Raw genomic sequence first — 16,914 nt, 5'->3', positions numbered from 1 at the left:
TTGAAATAAAACAAAATAAAAAACTATACTTGAAAAACTATACGTGAACATATTTTTGTATTTTTTTAAAAATTAAAAGTTTAAAATATTTTTGATTGATCAATCTTTCATACCAAAGTGATACGATTTCCTTTTATATTCAAGACATAATTTTCCCATTTGTGAGAATCTCCTCCTAGGAATAAGCTTGTTTTGAGATTCTGCATCCTTGCGAGTTGAATGTCTGGAACAAACCTTTTAATATGTAATGTATTCCCTGATTTGTTCTTACACACTTAGAGAGCAAGTCAAGCATTTTCTCACGTAGGTGGCAATGTCGGCTTTCATGTTCGGCCACCAGTAAAGTGCCTTTAAGTCATGGTACATCTTATCTGAGCCAGGGTGGATAGAATATCGGGACTTGTGTGCTTCGTCCATCACCAGAGTTCTCAACTCTCCGTATCGTGGAACCCAAATCCGGTTCTCAAAATATCGGACCCCGTCCGATTTGGTTTCAAGTTGCTTGTTCATGCCCCGCATGAGTTCTGATGGAAGATTATCATCTTTCAAAGCTTCGAGTTGCGCCTCGCGAATTTGATCGGGTAAGTTGGCATGAATCGTGAGTTGCAATGCTCGCACTCGCCTGGGTTTATCAGTTTCTTTCCTGCTGAGAGCGTCGACTACTACATTGTCCTTGCTAGGGTGGTACTTGATGGCACAGTCATAATCCTTAAGCAGCTCGACCCAACGACGCTGTCGCATGTTCAGCTCCTTCTGATCGTAGATGTGTTGGAGACTCTTGTAGTCGGTGTAAATGGTAAACTTGGTACCGTACAAGTAATGCCTCCATATCTTAAGGGCAAACACCACAGCTCCGAGTTCCAAATCATGGGTCGTGTAGTCTTCTCGTGAACCCGTAGTTGTCGAGAGGCATAAGCTATAACCTTCTCGAGTTGCATCAGCACACAACCGAGACCTTGTATCGATGCGTCACAGTGTACCTCAAAATTCTCCGTTCCCTCGGGTAGGGCTAGAATAGGGGCGCTACAGAGTTTGGTTTTCAACAGTTGAAAAGCAGATTCTTGCGCGTCACCTCAATTGTACTTAGTACCTTTATGAGTCAAAGCGGTGAGAGGTTGAGCGATCTTTAAAAATCCCTCGATGAAACGCCAGTAGTAGCCGGCCAGTCCTAGGAATTGCCGCACCTCAGTCGGAGTCTTAGGCGCTTCCCATCTTTTTATGGCCTCTACCTTACCGGGATCGACATGGATACCATTCTCGTTGATTACATGTCCTAAAAAGTGAACCTCGCGAAGCCAAAACTCACATTTCGAGAGTTTTGCGTACAGTTGTTCCTTCTTCAATAATTCCAGAATTACCCTTAAGTGTTCCTCGTGGTCAGCCTTATCCTTGGAGTAGACGAGAATATCATCAATAAACACAATTACAAACTTGTCGAGGTACGCCTTGCATACTCGATTCATGAGATCCATAAATACGGCTGGTGCGTTGGTTAGACCAAAAGGCATAACCGAAAACTCAAAGTGACCATACCGTGTTCTGAAAGCCGTCTTTGAAATATCTTCCTCGCGCACTCTAAGCTGATGGTAACCGGATCGCAGATCGATCTTCGAGTAATAACTCGATCCTTGAAGCTGGTCAAACAGATCATCAATTCGGGGTAAAGGATAACGGTTCTTGACCGTCACCTTGTTCAACTCCCGGTAGTCGATACACATTCGGAAAGTCCCGTCCTTCTTTCAGACAAATAAGACAGGGGCTCCCCATGGCGATGAGCTAGGTCGGATAAAACCCTTATCCAACAAATCTTGCAACTGAGTGGACAGTTCTTGAAGCTCCGCCGGTGCGAGCCAATACGGGGCTCGTGCTATGGGTGCTGCACCAGGTGTCAACTCGATTTGGAATTCGACTTGACGAATAGGAGGGAGTCCAGGCAAATCCTCCGGGAAAACTTCCGGAAAATCTCGCACAATCGGTATATCTTCAATTCGCTTCTCCTCCGCGGGTTTCTCAACAATATGCGCCAAAATTGCCGGATGACCCTTTCGTAGATACTTCTGCGCCTTCATGAGGGTAATGACGCTGGTGGTCATGCCGCTTCTCTCGCCCCGGATCGAAACGATCTCGCCGGAAGGGGTAGTAATGTGTACTATCTTGTCGTGACATATAATCTCCGCTCGGTTCTTGGATAACCAGTCCATGCCGACCACGACATCGAAACTACTAAGCGTAAAAGGAATAAGGTCGATATCAAAGACATGACCTGACAGTTTTAACTTACATCCCGCAAGTACATGAGTCGTTACTATAGTCTTACCATTAGCTAATTCAACAGGAAACTTAGCATCTAACGGGGTTGGGGTTAAGTCTAAGAGTTGGCTAAAGGCTTTCGACACAAAACTCCTATCAGCTCCAGTGTCAAACAATACAGAAGCAAAACAATCGTTCACATGGAACTTACCAGTCATCACGTACGGATTATTGCGGGCTTGACCCGACCCAATAACAAAAGCTCTTCCTTTACCATTGTTTCCACCACCACTGCCACTTCCATTACCTCCATTGTTGTCGTTCTGTTTCAGCTTAGGGCAGTCCTTCTTAAAATGTCCCTCTTGTCCACACTCAAAACATCCCTTGGTTGTCATGGGTGGTTTAGGAGCACCCTTTGCCACAAGGTCTCCTCTACATTCCTTTGCCTGGTGACCCATCTTTCCGCATCTCAGACACTTGACACGGTCACACGGGCCAGCATGATGGTAATTACACCTGTTGCACTTTGGATATCTCCCAGCATATCCGCTCGAACCCTGCCCGCTACCGTTGTTATTGTTGTTGTGACCCTGATGGTTGAAGCTCCGAATGGGTTCGGGCTTACGGTAGTGGTGTTGCTGAGGGGGGTTCGAGGATGAGGATCTGGTATTGTTAAACTTTCTCTTTCCGCTGCCCAGTTTGTTGTTACTGCTGTTGCCAGTGTTCAGGTTGTCACGGGCTTTAGTGGTTGAACCCCTAGGTGGTAACGCACCTTGGGTCACTGCTTGATCCGTCAGCTTGTGAGCTAACCGGATCGCTTGTTGTATCGTGGCTGGTCTGGATGACGTCACCATGCCCTGAATCTGCTGTGCTAACCCATCAATATACATTTCAATCCTCTTACTCGGCGGGTCTACCATCCGCGGACACATCACAGCTAACTCGTGAGAACGGGTAGTGTAGGCTTCGATTTCCGAACCCACCATCTTCAATGACCAAAATTCTGACTCCAACTTTGCAATCTCCTCTCTTAGACAGTACTCTTCTCGCATCATGTTTTTGAACTCCTCCCAGTTCATCGCGTTAGCTAGTTCCAATCCAAGAATCTATACGTTCGAATTCCACAAAGTGAGGGCAGAATCTTCAAGTGTTCCAGCAGCAAATTTGACCCTACTGGCAGGGGGACAATTACACATCTCAAATGCCGACTCGGCCTTCTCAGCCCAACGCAGGTAGCCTATAGCTCCCTCAGTGCCCTTAAACGTACTGGGCTTGCAGTCAAGGTAATTCTTGAAGGTACACGTTCCAATTGGACCTCCAGCCTGGTTCTGTTCATGTGCGGCTAGAGCGGCCGCCGCATGGTCGTTCAGCAGAGTTTGGAGTTCTGCTGCAGTCAGGTTGATGTTACCACGTCCGTGTCCAGCGTTTCTTCCTGCCATTTCCTAGAATCACAGTATAAAATGTTAAACATGAATTTTTCTTTCACATGCAACACACCATACACGTAATAAAAAGATAGGTAAGAAAGAAATAAGAAGCAAACATCACATCACAACCATATATTTATCCAAGTAATAATTCATGATTAAAACCGTTGTATTCGCTACAAAGTATTTAAAACCAATCCTTAATATCATAGAAAAATAATAGTTTGGATGGAGACAACCCCTCCATCTAGGTGTTATCATCACTAGATGTCATCATCTGAGGACACCTCTGAGTGTGCCTCCTCCTCAGCCGGTTCTTCCTCCGGTTCTTCTTCAGGTTCCTCATCGGGATCCTCCTCAGGTTCCTCTTCGGGATCTTCTTCAGGTTCCTCTTCAGGCTCTGCCTCAGGCTCGGCCTCAGGCTCTGCCTCAGGTTCGGCTGCGTTCTGAGCAATCTGCATTTGTAAGACATCGCAACGCTCTAGAGCTATCTCGGTTCGGGTCCTTGCTACTTGGAGTTGCTCTTGCAAGTCTATTATTTCGGCTTGCATCTTTCTCATAATCTTCATCTGTTGATCACTAGCCTCCTGCATTTCCTTCATGGTCGCTGCCATGCAGGCAATTTCCTCCTTAGTCTCGGTTCCGTCTTTTAACAGTCCGGAAACGTTCGCTCTCGTATAGCGCATGTAACCCACGTCACGCTCCAAGCATGAAACAACAGCTGCGAGAACTCGCTCTACAGGTTCGGTTATGGGTGGTAGGGTGTTGGGGTAAGCAGGATGGTTCGGGGGTGGTAATGGGGGAACTTGTTCACGATAGATCATACGTCTGATCATATTAGGGTACCAATCCCAGCTAACTTCGTTTTTGTACATGCCTCCGGATAAGCGATACCTCTTCGGTGCGGGAGCTTCGAGTTCCGGGACTACTCGGGGTGGCGATGCGGTAGGTAACTGCGGTTCCTTCCCGTGAGCATGAGTCATCGGATCGGATGATGATGAGGGTGGCGTCGACATCCCTACAGGTAAGCCGTGTATGCGCGCGTATGAGTGAAAGAGGTAAAGAGATAAGATTACAAAGACTACACAAACATATGTAGTGCGTATCATTATAACTAATGGGTCGTCGCGGTTATAGTCTAGTATGCATGCAGCTTCTAGTTCGCTATAACCAATGGCTTTGATACCAATCTGTCACACCCTCAAAATCCACTAACGGAGTTTTACCGTCAGAGGGTGTGAACTAACAGGATCGGAATCATTAGTTATAATCAAACCATAAAACAAAGTTTTAAAAACCATGAAAACGTTTACGAGTAATTAAACGCGGAAGCGTAAAACCATAGAAACCAATGTTGCGTCACGCCCCTTAAAACCCAATGATAACAGTTTAAAATAAGTTTGCATAATTAAAAGTGTTTCAAGCAATGCATGATCCTAAACCGCGCGCCCGCCTCGGCTACCTGAGAATAACATACTAAAAGTGTCAACACAGGGTTGGTGAGTTCACGAGTTCAAATAAAATAAAGCGTTAGCGTTTGCGTTCAGCGTTTTGCGTTCAGCGTTTTGCGTTAAGCGTTTTGCGTTAAGCGTTACCAGATAGTGTTATGTCAATTATATATCTATAGGTAGCTAGCCTATAAAACAAGTATTACTAAGTGTTCGACACCGAAGCTGACTGTTTATCATTTGCCTTGCCACCAGGTCTATCCCGAGGTATGTGTTTAGCCAAGATTACACCCACTCGACCTCCAGTCGAGTTTAGCGTTGGGTGGGGTTTGTCAAACCCAGTAGTACTACTCAACAATGACTCGCTATTATCCAATATTAAACGGTTCGATGTGAATGAAGGACTTTAGTTAACGCGTTTGCCACTTAGTCTTTACAAGTGAAATATAATTTATACTAACAAAATCTTAAATGCGTTTTTTTTCCGGAGTATGTTATCTTCCCAAGTGAAAAGCGTTTGAAAACAGTTTAAAAGGGTAAGTGAACTCACTGTTTGCGAAGTATTCCCAAAATAATTCACCAAGATGCGCGTCACAGAAAAACTCTCTCTAGCGTTCTAAAACAACAAAGAGATTTTTCTAAGTGTCGGAATATTATCGAGTCTCTAGACCCGGCACATAATACCTATGCACACAATATGTTTCGTGTTTCGTTTGTGAATCGTGTGTGACTTTAACAAGTGTATTTGTGATACGTTACATGTGTGAGCAATTATTTACGTGTCATGTATTCATAATGTACATCACTAGCAATTACTTCTCGTAAGGGCAATTTGGTCAACACATAACAATTAACTAGCAATTATTCCCCACGAGGGCAATTTGGTCAAATCATGACAATCAATTAGCAATTATTCCCCGCAAGGGCATTTTGGTCAAAACACGACAATTAATTAGCAATCATTCCCCTCAAGGGCAATTTGGTCAAAACACGATAATAAATTAGCAATCACGTTGTTTCATGCAACTTTCACAAAATTCAGCAACTAGTTTCTTAACGACAGAATTTCTACTTGAAAAACTAGTCTATCCCACCGATCATAGCATCACAATTAATTTACCAAAAATCATCACAAAAGCATATATGTCATAGGTTTCCAGAAGATATTTTATTATATTTTTATTCCACATAGGTTTCTTACAATAATCAAATCATTACAGAAAATTCATAACAGTCAAATTCATGCGCAACAGAATGTTATTTGAAATTCTCGTTAAACGAAAAATCCAATAAATGCAAGACCACTTGGGTTAGGTTCCTAACTCAACAAGTCAAATTTCAGAAGTGGAACCAACCCAATTGGTCTCGTAGTTCATGAGATATAACATTTACAAAACAACCTAACAGCAGGTCTAACAACTCAGCTTTGCACAACGTTTTTGTAAAATCATAAAAGTTAACTTTTACACGTCCAAAAATTGCAAATTTATATTCTTTAGAAACTAGACTCAACCTAGTTTACTGTAGTATCAATTATCTCAATAAATTTTCACTTTTACACCCCTTTACAGTCAATCAAACATCAACAACACAATCTGTCCAGAAACTGTTTGCATCCAAACTCAACAATTTAACTATCTATGGACCACAAATCATTCATATAACATTCTAGACACCATAACTACTATCCATGCATATCAATTACACCATACATACATAGTTAGGGTTTTATTTGATCTCAAACTCAAAGACACAACAATTAACATGCAATAATATCAAAACTAGTTATCAAATCATCATCAATACACCATCAAATCAACAACAATCATATGAACACCATACATAGGAAAAATCGGACCTTGGGTTTGTAATTAATACCTTCAAAGGCACCAATACAAGCAATAGGAAGGTAGGAGATGGCTAGAAACGGATATAGGATGCTTCAATTGTGAAAGACAAGATCAAAATCCAAGAGGTATGTGTGTGTGTGTGAACCGATTGTGAGGAGAGGGGGGGTTTGGCCGTCGGTTTTGGGAAGAGGGAGAGGGAGGAGAGGTTAGGGTTTTATAATATTAATAATAATAACATGTTACACTTTAGTCCCTAAACTTCCAAATGTTACATCTCTAGCTTAATTAATTGGGTTCTTGTTTCTTGTTTAGCATTCCACATAACATAATCAAGTAACACATATGTCTAACACATAATTATCACATAATTATTGTTTTGACGTTTTTTTTTTGTTTATTCACTAATCGTTTGCGTTTCGGTGCAATTCCCGAAAGACTACACATGTAGTAAGTGTCAAGCGTCATTTAAACCCTAGTTTAAATGTAATGAGGTGTGCGTTATAGATTCAGTGATCTAAAGTTTGAATTGACGGAGTTGAGTTAACGGAGTTAACCTGAAATTGACGATTGTCACATGTGGTGTCATCTAAGTTTGATGACACGTTAGACTAAGATTCATTTTCACTAGCCTGAAACCCTTTACTATCAGAGACAACATCATTTACTATATCTACACATGAAGTAGAAGCATCAAAATTGTTTACATTAAAAACAGGCTTGATTTCCTCTAAGGATCCTGATCCAACAATTTCATATTGAAACTGTTTACCATACTTCATGTCTTTTACCTTTTCTTTCTGCTCTTTGGTAAGAGGAAGGCTAGTATGGTTGTCATTGTATGGTGGGGGTACTTGACTATATCCTATACCCTCACCTTCGTTTTCATTCCCCCATAATTGATTTTCAATCATTGAATTGACTACTTTACTGGAACCATAGAATTTTTTAAAGTCTAGTTCGTCCCTTTTAAATTTACTAGTTAGATTCAAAATTTCTAACTTGGAGGCTTCCATTTTAGCAGTTAATTCAACGATTTCCTGTTTGCCATCTAAGTGGTGACAACATTTTATATTGAAATCATATTTAAGCTTAGAGATGTCCTTTTTCTGTGCTTCTATTTTGTCTAGAAAACCTTTTTCATTTTTCATAAGTTTAAAATTTTCAGATTTTACTCTTTCCATGTCTCTAATTAAGTTATCATTGTGGATCTTATATAATTCTATCTTATCAATACAATCTAGAGAACATGGTTGAAAACTTACCTCCGTAGACGAACTCTGAAATACTACTTGTGAAGGAGCAGACTGATTAAGAGTACTTCCAAACATTGAGATGGTTTGTGGAGGCAAACTCTGATTTTCCCGCCAAATGTTTTTCGAAAAAATATGATCGCCAAAATTCTCAAGAAATATGTCCCACTCAAAAGAAGTGTCTAGGAAAATTTTCATTCAAGACAAATTTTTTCGATTTTCCCGCCAAAAATTCACCGAAAATCACCCGAAAAAAAATTGTTTTCGCCAAAATTTTCGAAAATGAATTTTTACTTATAAGGAGTATTCAGGAAAAATTGCGTTCAAGAAAATCTTTCCCGCCAAATGCAGTTCTTCAACTCATCATCATTTATTTCATTTTAGTCTTGATCATGTTGTGGCCTTTTGATATGCTTCAGTCTAACCAATTTATGACCTAACAATATGCATGTGTTATGAAGATCTGGGCAGCATATGAACATATTCAAACACAAAATTCAGGTTTATTATCCCAAACATTACCGAAAACCTTAAAATTTTGAAAAACTAAACAAACATTCATAAAAACTCAATTAGATCAACACAAAGACCCTTAGTGATATCGACAATCATAATATAACGTTAATTATACCAAAGAAAAACACAAACACAACCAATCGGACATGAATAGTCCGAAGGGACTGTTCATCAGTCCAGAACCCAAAAATCATGGATAAAAGATTAAAATCGTTACCACTGGGAATAGATCCATGGTTGTAAGATGATTTAGTGTGATTAAGCAAATTTGTGTGTATGTAAGAAGATTTTAAGGTCCGATGAGTGTTTGGGCGATGGTGGTGGCGTGGGTTTGAGAGAATAAGGAAAAGAGAGAGTGAGTGGATAAGGATAGAGTTTTAAAAATAATACAAGATAATTTGGTTTCTCCTATTTATAGGGTCAACCCATCTCGCGATAGAGTCAAAACATCTCGAGTTATAAACGATTTTACACTCTCAACCCCGAACTCTGAAAATATTTACAAAATTTAAACCCGCAAAATATTTACCCACCGAATCCAAAAACTTTAAATATATACGAGAAATATTTTTGTCGGGTCAACACTTAACATAAAGTCTGGAAATAAAATAAGATTAAAAGAAATCATTTAAGATAAAATAAAATTAAAATTAAAACATCAACAAAGATAAGATTTAAACATAAAAACTAAAAAAATTTAAAAATAAAACAAATTAAGGTAAAATAGTGTTTTAAACAAAAATAAAAAATAAAAATAGATAAAAATAAAATTTTAAAAAAATACAAATTAAACTAGTTTTAAAATGTAAATAAAAATAAACAAAAACTTATTATATTAATTATACTAATTAATTAATTTACATAATTTGAGTAACATATATTTTGTTGAGAAAGATCACAACATGGAATCACATTGATCGATAACGTTCTAGATCACACTTCTATTTGGATATTATTATGCCAAGAACCCAAAGTCGATTGTAGATATGTTGGTCCACTTTAAACTTAACAAGTATTTTAATTTCACTATGATATGTTAAGGTATGGATTAGGCACAATGCTTATATGGTCCCCTGTTAATCTGAGATGTTACAAGATCCATCATACCTTGGGCATACTTAGTGTTTATCAGATCACCCCGAATTGACTCCGACCCCCTAATGATTGATCAAAACATTTTGTGCTTATTTAGACTTTATGCAAATTTTCTTTCAAACATATGTAAAGGTTGAACCATAGACTTACACGCCATCCGGACTTACAAGCCTTCATATAAAGTGTTTATGACTTACTTGTTTGCCCCACGTTACGTAGTTCTAATATACCCCTTTTGTTTGATAATTATTATCAACAATTTTTGTTGTTGACTTTACTTTTAAGCACTTTGCAGTTTTTCTTCTTTAACATTTTGATTTTCAATAATATTATTTAAAGCAAGAATAATTTTTATGGTGATCAATCACTAACGGGCTCGTGTATGACTAACTATTAACATTTTTACCGTCATCGATATGACTTATTTGGAGTCAGCAACTGCTATATAAGAGTGTAACCACTAACATAGGTGAGTATATAAGTTCATATCACTGTAATACTTACTCATTTGTCAAGCCTATCTACACATCAAACAATGATCTTGTTGGCTTATGATCTACCCTTTTCATGTGCTAGGATTACTAAAGACTATTTCTTATCATATTCCAAAGGTCGGATCAGTGTCTCAAAATTTTATAATTTTATATTATCCGACTCCCTCTAAGCAGGAGCTCCCTATAAATGAGAGAATATCTTTTTGGATCTTTTTCTGGTTTTCTTAAAAAATACAATAAAATATTTTTGTTAAGTCAAGTGACTCAATTTTATTTTTCTTAGATAAAGTGAAAATCTTTTTAGTGAGTTAAGGTTAAATTAATTTCTCCCTCTAAAATTATGACATGCTTAAAACAAATATTTATAATTTTAATTACAAAAAGATAAAATAATAAAGGTAAAAAAAATCTTAAAATAAAAATGTTAAGATAAATTAATTAAAGAAAAATAAAATAAAAGAGAAATAAAGTAAAATAAACACTAAAAATAATAGAAATAAAGTAAATAAAAAATTAAAATAAAATAAAAATAAGAAATAATTTTTTTAAAAAAATTAAAAAATAAAATAAACAAAAATAATTTAATTTTGGATAAAAGAGATCATGCCCAATGACTCAACAAGATACAAAAATTGGGCACGATCAAAGGCTTTTGTAAACAGGTCCGCAAAGTTGTAATCAAAATCGACCCGTTCAATTGCGACAAGTTTCCAGTCATAACAATCACGAATGAAATGCATTCGGATGTCAATGTGCTTTGTCTTGTAGTGTTGGACCTGGTTTTTAACAATACACACAGCTGTCTCATTGTCACACTTAATGGGGTGGCAAAGAAACTCAAACTGTAATCCAGCAGCTGATGTTGGATCCAAATCACTTAAGAACAGCAAGCGGATGTGGCAATGTATTATGCTTCAGCAGTGCAGGTAGACACGGTGACTTGCTTCTTGCATTGTCAGGAGATCAATCTATCACCCAGGAACTAACATCCACCCGATGTTGACTTTCGATCAAGATTACATCCCCCATAATCACTATCAGTGTAAGCGTGCAGTACCATAGGAGAGTCTTTGGGATACCAAAGACTTAAGCAAGGTTGTCCATTAAGGTACCGAAATATGCGCTTAACAGTAGTTAGGTGGGACTCTTTCGGATTAAACTGATATCTGGAACACTGGCAGACAAGGAACATGATGCTCGGCATGCTGGTAGTTAGATACATCAGGGAGCCGATCATGGATCTGTAAAGAGTTGATAAACTGGAGCACCTGATGGATCCGGAGAAAGCACAGGTCTGGTAGCGATCAAAGTGAGAAAGGGAGTAGAGTCTTTGAACCCAAACTTCTGGACGATGTCTCGAACATATTTCTCTTGATAAATTAGAATTTCATCCTCCTTTTGTTCAACTTGAAGACCCAAAAAGAAACTCATCTCCCCTAACGAACTCATCTCAAACCGATTCTGCATAACCTCGATACACTCTCTACACAGCTTATCATATGTAGAACCAAAGATAATGTCGTCAACATACACTTGGACCAAGATCTTATCACCTTCTTGATAAAGAGCGTTTGATCGATTATTCCTCTTCTATAGCCATTCTTTAGCAAATGATCTGCCAGGGTAGCATACCATGCACGAGGTGCTTGATGCGGACCATAAAGAGCTTCATCAAGATGGTAAACATGGTTTGGACGATCAGGATCCTCAAAACCTGGTGGTTTCTTCACATAGATTTCCTCATTTACTTTCCCATACAAGAAAGCAGTCTTCACGTCCATCTGATACACTTTGAAATTCATGTACGAGGCATAGGCTAGAAAAAGACGAATTGCTTCAAGCCTAGCCAAATGTGCATAAGTTTCATCATAATCAAGGCCTTCACGTTGAGAGAAACCTTGTACAACCAATCTTGCCTTGTTTCTTGTAATAACCCTTTATCATCTTTCTTGTTTCTAAATACCCATCTAGTTCCAATCGGCTTCTTGTTCGGTGGCATCTTGACTAGTCTCCAAACTTGAAGTTTCTTGAACTGTAGCAGCTCTTCTTGCATAGCTTCAACCCACAAGTTTTCTCTCAGGGCCATCTTGTAGTCCTTCGGCTCAATCTATGAAATAAAACAAGCAAAAAGACATCTGTTAATGTTACCGGATTTACATCTTGTTTGGATGCCGGCAGATGGAGAACCAATGATGTTCTCTGTTGGATGACGTCGGTGAATGGGTAGCTGAGGAATGTCTTCAACAAGAGTGACTTGTTTTGCTTGAATATTAACAGACAATGTCTCTATGGGATGGAAGATGCGCGGGGGGCATTTTTAAGAGCATCAGTTATAGATAGTACAGAGTCAGGTTGATCAACTCTATTCTCTTGTTTGATTTATTCTTCCCATAGATGTTCACCATAGGGAACGGCAATTGCATCGATGGGAGTTGATGCAGTATTACCAGAGTCACCAGCAGCATGATCTTCTTTGGCATGAGCAGCTTCAATAGTTTCATCTTGAGAGGGAGGTATGGCAACAGATTCCACCACACTTGAATCTGCGTGATTTTCGGCCACATGATCTACTTGGTGTTGTGCCACATTGTCTGCAGACTGAAATGAGTCATCTGAATCAGTATCAGACACATCTTCAACAGCACCAATTTCTGTTGAATCGGCAGCTTGAGGAGCAGGATTGTTAACAACTTGATTATTCTCTTAAGGTGAATGAGGAGGAGGTGGAATAGCAGGTAGTGGATGAATTGTTGGCATGACATAGAGATCCACCTCAGACAGACTGTTGATTAATGTTTGCATCAACAAAGGTTCTTGTGAAGAAGATGGAACTTGAGAATTTGCAGTTTGTGAAATAGACATGCCGCGAAACTGGTTGAACAAGTTGTTATAGTCAAGCAACCAATCTGGTCCCTTGCGAGCATCGGTAACATTTAGCTCTTGCCAGTCAACATTGTAGGATTCTAGAATTAGCTTGTTTTCTTGTTGTGGACTCGATAAGCAGTTTTGTTGAAAGCGTACCCAACAAAATAACATTCATCAGCCTTTTCAACAAACTTGGGATCATGCTGAGCACCGGTATGAAGTAAGGTGCAAAGACATCCAAACATTTTGAAGTAGTTGACTAGCGGCTTCGTCTTTTAGTAGACTTCGTAAGGAGTCTTCTTCAGACGCTTGTTAATGAGTACACGGTTTTGAATAAATCAAGCCGCGTTGATGGCTTCACCCCAAAAGAACAGAGGTAGCTTGGAGTCTGATAGCATTGTTCTCGCAGCTTCAAGCAGGGTACGGTTTCGACGTTCAACAAATCCATTTTTTTGTGGAGTATAAGGAGCACTGAAGTGACGTTCTATTCCATTTGAACTGCAGAAATTATCTACTATTATGTTGCAAAATTCAGTTCCGTTGTCGCTTCGTATACACTTGACCTTCTTATCTGTCTGTCTTTCCACTAACGCAATGAACTTGATTAAGAATTGGGCGGTTTCATCCTTGTGCCCTAAAAGGAATGTCCAGCTGAAACGGGAAAAGTTATCAGTAATCACAAGACAATGGGGTTTTCGGCCGATTGCCATAGGATGGATAGGACCAAACAAATCCATATGTAACAGCTGAAGAATGGAATCTATGGACTTGATCGTCTTGGGTTTGTGAGGGAGCTTGTGTTGCTTGCATTTAGAGCATGAAAGACATTTTTCAATGCAAGAAAAAGATTTAACAGGCAAGCCCCTCACATGTTCTCCTTTAACTAGTTTGTTTAGATTTTTAAAATTTACATGACCAAGACGTCTATGCTATAGGGATGAGTCGTTCTCCGAGGCCTTAGATAATAAACAGGAAGCGGTCTTAAGAGAATAAGAGTTATTCATGTCTATTATATAGGCATCATTATGCCTCGGAGTACGCATCAAGATCCATTCTTCTGGGACTTTGAAACCTGGTTTAAGTATCAAGCATTCATTATCAGTGAACAGTGTGGAGTACTGTCTGTCGCAGATTTGAGAAATGCTGAGCAGATTATGATTGAGCTGTTCCACCAAATTGACGTCATCGAACGTCAGGATCCCATTTGACACTCTACCTTGTTTTGTAATATTCCCGCCCATATATCCAGCAAAATAGACGTATCCACCATCAAACGGTTTAACGTCGAACAGTAAGGATTCGTCTCCTGTCATGTGTCAGGTACAACCACTATCCAAGTACCAAATGCTATTTACAGATCGTCTTGGCTGACCCTACACACATTAACATTTTAATTAGATATGGGTTTCCGAGACTTAGTTGTCTCGGGAAGGTCAACCACAAGGTTGTCAAATTTCGTTTTCACATCTTTATTTATGAAGTCTTGGGACATGTCAGAATCAGAAGAACAGTCTCTAAGAGTCCATGCACGTGCAGGTTTCCTGTTTTAGAAGATTTTCTAGACTGTCTTCTCCTTGGTTTCAAAACAAAATCCTCAGATTTCTCAATCTTTGGATTTCTTTTCTGCTATCTTTTTGATGAATCCTTAGACTTTTCAGTCTTCGAATTACATTTTGCTATTTCCTTCATGGTTATCCAAAAAAGGAGGTTTACTATTCTTTTTATTTCTGGATCTCACACCCATTTCACTGGCAGATTATCAGTTTGATCATTTCTTGTTCTTGAACTAGGTTTAGTTCTAGAACGGAATTGATTAAACCGACTGTTCGTTTCCCTTTGCATTTTATGCCAGTTCTTGCAATGTCTTGCAATGTGAGACGGGTTTCCACACACATAACAAAGTCTTTTCCTATCATCCCCATAGAATCTGTCGGAATCATAATACATGGGTTGTGGTGTAAAAGGTGATTCTTGGAATGGAACAAACAGGTTGTCAGATCTATAACCCCGATCATCAAAAACATTTGAATAGAAAGTATTGACATGATCTTGTGGATAATAACTATAATAGCTATTATAAAATTGATTGTAATGTTGAGGTTGATAATATTGATTGGTTGATTGATAAAAATTATTTCTATGAGGTGGAACATATTTACTAGATGTACTGGCATTTTCCTTTTCAAAACAATTTTTATTTACTTTAATTTCCTCAACTTTACAATCACTTGATGAACAACTGGGTAAGTTAGTATTCACATATTCCTTTTCTTGCACAGTTCTATTATTAACAATCTCATCAAAAATGGTTTCACAATCAATATTGGAGGTGGAAACATCATTTTCTAATTCATCATCAAGAGAAGTGCCAACATGAACACTCTCACATGCTACACGATTATTCAAAATGTTTTCAGAAGTATCATTATTACAGATCGGGTTAACAACAATTTTTTTAGATTCACATGCGAATCAAAAAGTGAATTTAAAATCGTTTGATCTCCACAACCCTGGTTTGTTTCCACACACTCACTTTCTTCGACACGACCTGCTGAAGATGATGAACTACTATTAGGACTTACTGAAGAAACAGCTAGATTAACAATCTTGGGAGCAGCATGAACAAACGTCTTTGATATTGGCACGTGACCAATACCATAGACCATTTCTTCCTCGGGAGGAGAGTTAAAACTAAAGTGAAGAAGGCTAGTGTAGTTATCATTGATTGGAGGTGGAACTGCATAACTATCATAGCCTATTCCTGACTTATTTTTAATCCCATTTGTGCCCCAATTAATTTATTCAGCTTCTCAAAGGCTAACTCAAAGTTTTCAATAGTAGTTTTTCTTTGCGCTAACTCTAGTTCTAACTCAACAATCTTAGCATTTAACTCAATTACATGTCTTTCATGATATTCAGCTAATTTTTGAGTTACAAAAACTTTTTCACTAAGTTTAGCCATATCATCACCATGAGTTTTAATCATAGTAGCATAAATATTTTCAGTATTTTTTAGTTCATCATTCTGACATTTAATGCTTTGGATTTGTTCTAAGATTTTAGCATTATGATTTCTATAATGTAGGACTTTATCAATGCAAGCTTGTGAACAGAGTTTATGTACCTCGGGAATGAGAGAGGCAGGTGTAGGAATTCCATCAGCAATACTTGAGGAGGTGCTAGCTTAATCCGTGAAAGCCATCCCAGCAAAGGTCAGAGGATTCTTTAACTCCTCAAATTGCTCATCTTCCCAATCAGGCTGGGTGAATTTCTTGTAATCATTGCCTTTTAACTCGACTCGAAGTTCCCTTTGGATCCATTTCCCTGACTAATTCTTGGGAGTCTTGTCTTCGAGGAGTAGTTTGGGACATGCCTCTTGTCGAGCCTTTTAGCACTCTCATTATCCGACATCTACGTGATTTTGATATCACCCACATCCATCGGTGGATTTGTGCATTCTCTGGCAAAGTGACCAAGTTCCCCACAGCTGTAACAATGAAGCTTGTCCTTCTTAAACCCAATGTTCTTCCAATAATCCTTGAAACTGTTCTTCCCATAATTCTTCATAAAGTTAGTAGCTTTGTGAACAGCCATGGTCATCTGGTACTTGATATCCATTTTCTTGAGATCATGCTTGTTGATCTCGGGAAGATCCCCTTGTTCAAAGGAAGGAGGAAGTAGCTTTCCTTGCAACAACTCCTCATTGCTTGCCATAAAGG

This window comes from Bidens hawaiensis, unplaced genomic scaffold (assembly GCF_021521415.1).
Source record: "Bidens hawaiensis isolate Kalapana, Puna unplaced genomic scaffold, B.hawaiensis_p1.1 tig00003781_1, whole genome shotgun sequence".
Taxonomy (NCBI): domain Eukaryota; kingdom Viridiplantae; phylum Streptophyta; class Magnoliopsida; order Asterales; family Asteraceae; genus Bidens; species Bidens hawaiensis.
This window is presented reverse-complemented; position numbering follows the sequence as displayed.